Raw genomic sequence first — 7,280 nt, 5'->3', positions numbered from 1 at the left:
GTTACTCCAGATTACTTCTAAGTCAGTGTGTGTGAATCTGTTGTATGTCTCTAGACATCATTCTTGTACAGAGTACTTAAAAGTGTTTTGTCAGACTGGAGAGATGGCTCAGAAGTTAAGAGCACTGGCTGTTCTTCCAAAGGTCCTAAGTTCAATTCCCAGCAACTACATGGTGGCTCCCAACCATCTATACTGAGATCTGTACCTTCTTCTGGCAATCGTGTGTGTGTGTGTGTGTGTGTGTGTGTGTGTGTGTGTGTGTGTGTGTGTGTGTGTATGCAAATCCTTATCCACTTCCTCCAAGAAGATGTCAGCAAGGGCAGAAATAGAGCTGAGCTGACAAGCGTCTGCCACAAGGGTCAGCCAGTGCTCTGCTTCCTCCAGGGGACAGATAAACATCACCCAGCCCTTAAACTAATTACAGCTGATAGTGGTGCTGCCTTCTTTAAGGGACAAAAGACTCCATCCAGAGTCCAACTGCATGTCCCGGTGTCTGTCCCTATCCCTCACTGGATAGAGTCTCTCAGATGACATCTATGTTGGGCTGATATCCACTTATAAGTGAGTATATGCCATGTGTGTCTTTCTGGGTCTGGGTTAACTCACTCAGGAAGATCTGCAAATATCAGGATTTCCTTGTTCTTGACAGCTGAGTAGTATTCCATTGTGTAAATGTCCCAGAGTTTCTTTATCCATTCTTCGACAGAGTGACATCTAGCTTGTTTCCAGATTCTGGCTATTATGAATAACGCTGCTATGAACATAGTTGAGCAAATGTCCCTGTTGTATGGTGGAGCATCTTTTGGGTATATGCCCAGGAGTGGTATAGCTGGGTCTTGAGGTAGAACTATTCCCAATTTCCTGAGAAAGCACCAGATTGATTTCCAAAGTGGTTGTACAAGTTTGCACTACCATCAGCAATGAAAGAGCTTTCTCCACATCTTCACCAGCATGTGCTGTCACTTGAGCTTTTAATCTTAGCCATTCTGATAGGTGTAAGATGAAATCTCAGAGTCATTTTGATTTGCATTTTTCTAATGACTAAGGCCACTAAGCATTTCTTTAAGTGTTTCTCAGCCATTCAATATTTCTCTATTGAGAATCCTTGGTTTAGTTCTGAACTCATTTTTTAATTGGCTTATTTGGTTTGGTGGTGTTTAATTTCTTGAGTTCTTTATATATTTGGATATTAGCCCTTTGTCAGATGTAGATTTATATGCAAGAGTTGGGGGATGGAGAGAGGGAGGGATTGTCAGGAGCTCCACAAGGAGACTATCAAGGCTGGTGGATCTAGACCCAGGGTGGCCTGCACAAACTTATGCACCAACCAAGGACATGGCAAGCAGAGGACCTAAACACCCTGATCAGATATAGCCAATGGACAGGTCATTCTCCACACTGGGGGATGGGGGAGCGGGGAGCTGCCTCCGACAAGAATTCTGGTGCCCTTGAACATAAAAATTTGTTCACTGCCCCTTAGGGGAGAGGTCCTGTCGGAACACAGAGGAAGGGGATGCAGGCTATCCAGATGAGACCTGATAGGCTGTGGTCAGATGGTGGGGGAGGAGGACCCACCTGTCAGAGGTCATGAGGAGGGGAATAGGGTGGAAGAGGAAGGGAGGGAGGGAGTGTGGGAACAGGAAGATAAGAGCGAAGAAATTACTATCGGGGTGTAATGTGAATAAACAATAACTATAATAATATTTAAAAAAGAAAGCAGAAGCCATATGAAATCATATTTGATACTGACAGAGAATCAAAGGCAATTCATTGGAGGGCAGACAGCTGCTCAGCAAATGATGCTGGATCACTTGGATATCCAGAGGCCTTGACCTAATCATTGCATCATCCCTAATAATGACTTCACAATGAGACCTGCACATAGTTGCAAATGCAACACCATAAAAAAATAGTCATAACCTACAGCAGAGCAGAGTTCTTAAACATGACACCAACAGCAGAATTCTCTTTTAAAATATTTTATTTATAATAATTTATTCATATTACATCCCAATTGTTATCCCCCAGTTCTTATCTTCCCATGCCCACTCTCCCTCCCTCTTCTGCCCTATTCCCCTCCCCTAGATCTCTGACAGGGGAAGTCCTCCTCCCCCACCACATGACCACAGCCGCTGTTCTGATATCTGATAAAATTGACTTTATGCCAAAGAGATCGTTACTTCATAATGACTTAAGGAATGATCACATGGCAGTTCCAAACCAATAGGCATAGAATGTGGACATACCTAATTTTAATAAAAGAAATACCACTAGAGACAAGATTAACCCCAGGACAATAGTAGTGTGTGACTTCAATACGCTGGCAAAAAAAGGGGGGCAGAGTGACCTGAATTAAATGGCATAATAGACCAAATGAACTTAAATGTTAAGCACTTCATCCAAATAACTCGAAAATGTGCATTTTTCTCAGTATCTCATGAAACTTTCTCTAACACACATACACACACACAGAGGGAGAGAGAGGGGGAGAATCTTAACATATAGAAAAAGTGAGTAATTTCTTGAATTGTTTGAGCACAGTGGAATAAAACCAAGAGAAAAAATCAGAACCTCATGATTAAATATCCGGGTGCTGAGCAAGGAAATCAAAAATGGCATTATGGTGTGCTTGCACTGTCCTCAGAGCCAAGGCGGTAATGAACAAGTCTTGAGTTCTACACAAGCCATCACAGTCAGTGGTACTTTCCAGGTTTGGTTTCAGGCTTTTGGTGACTGCACATTCCGAAACCTTTTACTATTGTCAAATTAGTGACTCCCACACGTCAGTCATGTGACCACACTTGGAATTGGAAACCTGCAGTTTAAGGGTGGTGGGGAGGATCTGGGAGGGCACATGTGAGGAGAAACCAAGATCAGGATTTGGTATTAATAAAAAGAGAAGACAACGCTGTATTGTGTACTGTACATCCCTTGAACTGAAGCTGGGGAAAGGGGAGCTCTTAAAACAAGCCTTTGATACCTTAATCCTTTACAGTCAAATGCCACCAGGTGGCGCACTCCACATGTTGCTTACAGATAGCTTGGATCCAAATGGAAGCCACTGGCAGCTTTAGTAGTTTCTTACAGCAGCTTCCTCAACAATATTGTAACTTTTACTAACAGTTTCCTCAATCCCCCAACACCCAGAAGCCTAACACAATATACTTTATATTTTTATGGGGCAGCCCAGCATTTCTAGCTAGCACCTTCTTGTAGCAATACTTCCAAGTATCCACTGCAAAAACAAAAACAAAAACAAAAAAAAAAACTTTGTTCCATTACAAAATATCCCATATAATGTATTCTCTGAATAATTTGATAAACTGCCAGTTTCAATCCCTTGAAAGCTGTTAGTTTTCTACATAAGATTAATTTCACCTTAATCATTTCAATATTTTTGCAGGAAAAAACAAATTTATAGTCTGACAGAATTTAATAAGAAATGAATGCTCATCAAATTTTACCATATACTAGTTAAGATGCTTATCTGTACTTAGAAATAGAAATTTTGGTGTTAAGATATGCAAATGGACACCAATATTTGTTAATGAGACTACAATCACCAACCATATGAAATGGGAAGCTTCAAAGATTATACGACAACTGCACACACCATGCCATAGGATGCCACTAAGCATGCAGAAATAAGCATTTGATGGCTCAACTACTCAAAACAAATACTGAAGTCAACTGAACACCCAAGCTAACACAGGTATCTCAGTAAACATAGATATTGCAAGTTTGTGCCTCTAGTTTCATTAATAGGGTGAAGAAAATGTAATCAAATAAAATGAAGTAAGGGCCAGAGCTGTACGTCAGCGGTGGAGTACTTATTTGCAATGCACGAAGCCCTAGACTCAACCCCCAGCACTGCCACTCCCCACAATTACTCCTTTCTCCAAAAGCTGTACATCCCCAAACAATGCTACATTCTAGCCAGCCTAAAGACAAAATATTTTACTAATTAGTATCTCAAATACTTTATCTTTAATGTTATGCAACCACTGGGCTTTGTTTAGATAAGTCAGGCACATACTGAGTTATCTTACAGTTACTTTTGTAATTTAAATCAAATGGCCATGATAAATGACCAATTTTAAAATTTCTGTAATCTCTACACAAGTAGCAGATATGTATATATCCTAATGCATACACTTAATGTGATACATTTTACACTCTATACAAACTGGTAATTGGAAATTTAAAACTTGTCAACTTTATAATTACTTCACTTTATTTTTTTTCTTCATTGCACACTTGTTGGTTAAAGTACATACTTTCATTTTATGCCTATCCATCTTTCTGTGTATGCATTCCACAAGTATGTCTTAATCCAGATGATTAAAAACATAAATCTGAAAATTCAAGAAAGTTTTAAATCCCAAATGATAAAAAGAAGTGTAGGGATTGTGGAGTAGCTCTGTCCACAGTGTGTTTCCTACCATGCAGAAAGCCCTACACTCCATGCTTAGTACACATAAAGTGAGAGGTGTGTGTGCTGCAGGGTTAGGGTGGCAAGCCTGTAGCCAATCCAAGCTTTCAGGAAGTGGAGGCAGGAAGAGCAGAAAGTAGAGGTCTTCCTCAATAGTTCAAGGCCATCCTGGGTAGAGACTGTAAAAATGAAGGGAGAGGGAGGGGAGGAGGGAGGGGAGGAGGGAAATCATTAACTAAGACATAAAATAAAAATTACAGAGCCAAGAGAGGCTATTTCTAAGTCCTTGGTTCTAACATTTCAAAAGTAGGTTGTAGTTTTGAGATGCAAGAAAAAAAACCAAACCAAACCAAAACAACAACAAAAAAACCAACAATGATCCTTTCAAGATAAACTTGAGCAAACTTAAATTTCAGTCATATAAAATATTAATTGTAAGCCAAGCATGGTGGCACATGCCCTTAATCCCAGCAGAGGCAGGCAGATTGCTGTGGGTTCAAGGCCAGCCTGGTCTACAAAGCAAGTCCAGGACAGCCAAGGCTACATAGAAAAACTATGTCTCAAAAACAAGCAAAAAAAAAAAAAGTGTGTGTGTGTGTGTGTGTGTGTGTGTGTGTGTGTGTATTGTAGGATGTCTAGGTAAAGGTGTCAGATCTGACTTCCATGTTTGCATGTGAAGGAAGTCAGAATAAAGAAAAATAGACTTAATCCCAGAGAGAAATGGATGAAGTAAATCCAGGAAGGAGGCCTGTGAGGGCGCAGGGTCGGCAGACAATGTGGAGACATAAGTAGACACAGCCTCCACCACCATTTCTTGGTGGAAATGGGAAAATACAATCCACTCCCAAAAAGTAATCCTGTCAGAAGTCCGGCAGTCCCACCCAGAGGACAAGCCCACGCAGGTGGGAATTACATTGGTTTAGTTAAATGGCAGTAGTCGCCTTCCCCCAAGGTCAGGATTTCACCAGCTCTGGCTAGCTGGCAGGGTTTCCATGAGCAGTCGTGGCTTCCTCCTGTTGAGTGGGCCTTCAGTCCAGTCAAGGAGCTGCTGTTTCCCAGGCCTGACGGCCGCTGTTGTGGCTCATAGTCCCTGCCTTTGGTGGCTGGGAGAGCACCTTCTTGTGTTATGAAAGCTGGGAAGGATGGGGACAGCTGGACCAAGGCGTCACCAGGCTGCTTGGCTGCTGTGCAAGCTGCTCTGGGCAGGTCTGGCCTGGAAGTTGGGAGTAATCGGGAACATGAAGTCAGGTGGTCACAGGATGAACCGCACTAGCATACATGATTGGGTTTTTTTTTAATGCTATGTTTCCTTATTTACTTTTTAATATTCATCAGAATTTTAAACTTACTCATTAGTAAGTCTTTTTGTTGTTTTTCTAATCTCTTATCCCTTGTAACATTATTCCCAGCTCTTCTTTCTCTTCATATACTCCCGTTTCTCCTTCCTGTCTTCTTCCTTTGTTTCATTTCCTCTTTTCAAACTAACTCTAAGCAGGTTTTTAAATTATTTATTTATTAAATATGCTTTAGTATTTTACTTGCATGTGTGTCTGTCTGTGTGCTGATGTCAGGTCCCCTGGAACTGGAATCAGACAGCTGTTGCCATGTGGGTGCTGGGATTGAGCCAGGGTCCTCTGGACGAGCGGTCAGTGCTCCTGACCTCTGGGCCATCTCTCCAGCCCCTTCTAAGCAGCTTTTAACCTTATCATACTCTGCAATGCTTTGGCTGCTTTCCATTTTTGGTCACTAGTTGTGTATTAGTAGTCAGCTGTAACTGATTTCAAGTGATCTCTATTTCTTGCATGGTTGGACATACCTGCTGCCAAAGCAGTCTTTACCCCACTGGGTATGTCAAGTGTGCCCCTCAATAAGAAGATCCCACCACCATCACCACCACTGGAAACAGAAGAAACAGCCAAGCTAAGAAATGTGCAGTCTCAACATAGAAATTTAAGAAACATAGAAAGGCAAAATATTTTCTTGAATGAAAATGATTATTGAAGAAAAAATCCTGGAGGAAGTTGAAAAGTTCCTAAAACCAGGGAACAATGGAACCCCAACTTACTTGAACTATAAGAATGGTGTTTACAAATCTTTTCACTGACACACAAAAATCAAAGATCTCAAATAATATAATGAATGACGCACATCAGTATCCAAGAAAAACAAAAATCATCCAAACCTCAAAGCAGTAGATGACAAGAAATGAAGATCTGGAGAAATGCTAATCAAATGGAACTAGACAACTCATAGTAGAAATACAACCATTAGTATAATGCTACAGACCAGATGGTGAGTTCTACCAAATCTTTGAAAACTCCAACAGTAAGGTTCCTCAAACTATTCCACAGAATGGAAAAGAAAGAATATCACCAACTCAATATGAAACCAGCATCACCCTGATACCTAACCAGGATAATGACACCACCAAAAAAGAAACTATAGAACATGCATTTCTAATGTGAATTTAATATAAAATTTTTCAATACAATTATTACAACCTGATTTCAAAATCACAGTAATAAGATCATGGTTTTGTTCAAGGGGTAGTAACAAAAAAATAACATGATTCAGGCACAAAAACATATTCAGGCACAAAAACAGATGTGTAGGGCTGGGTGTGGTGGCGCACGCCTTTAATCCCAGCATTCGGGAGGCAGAGGCAGGCAAATTGCTGTGAGTTCGAGGCCAGCCTGGTCTACAAAGTGAGTCCAGGACAGCCAAGGCTACACAGAGAAACCCTGTCTCAAAAAACAAACAAACAAAACCCAACCAAACCAGCAAAACCCAGATATGCAGATCAGAAAAAAAGAAAAAAATATCTAGGTACAAACCCAGCAAGTACAGT

Source organism: Acomys minous (assembly GCF_964271855.1).
Source record: "Acomys minous genome assembly, chromosome: 4".
Lineage (NCBI taxonomy): Eukaryota > Metazoa > Chordata > Mammalia > Rodentia > Muridae > Acomys > Acomys minous.
Note: the sequence above shows the minus strand (reverse complement) of the source record.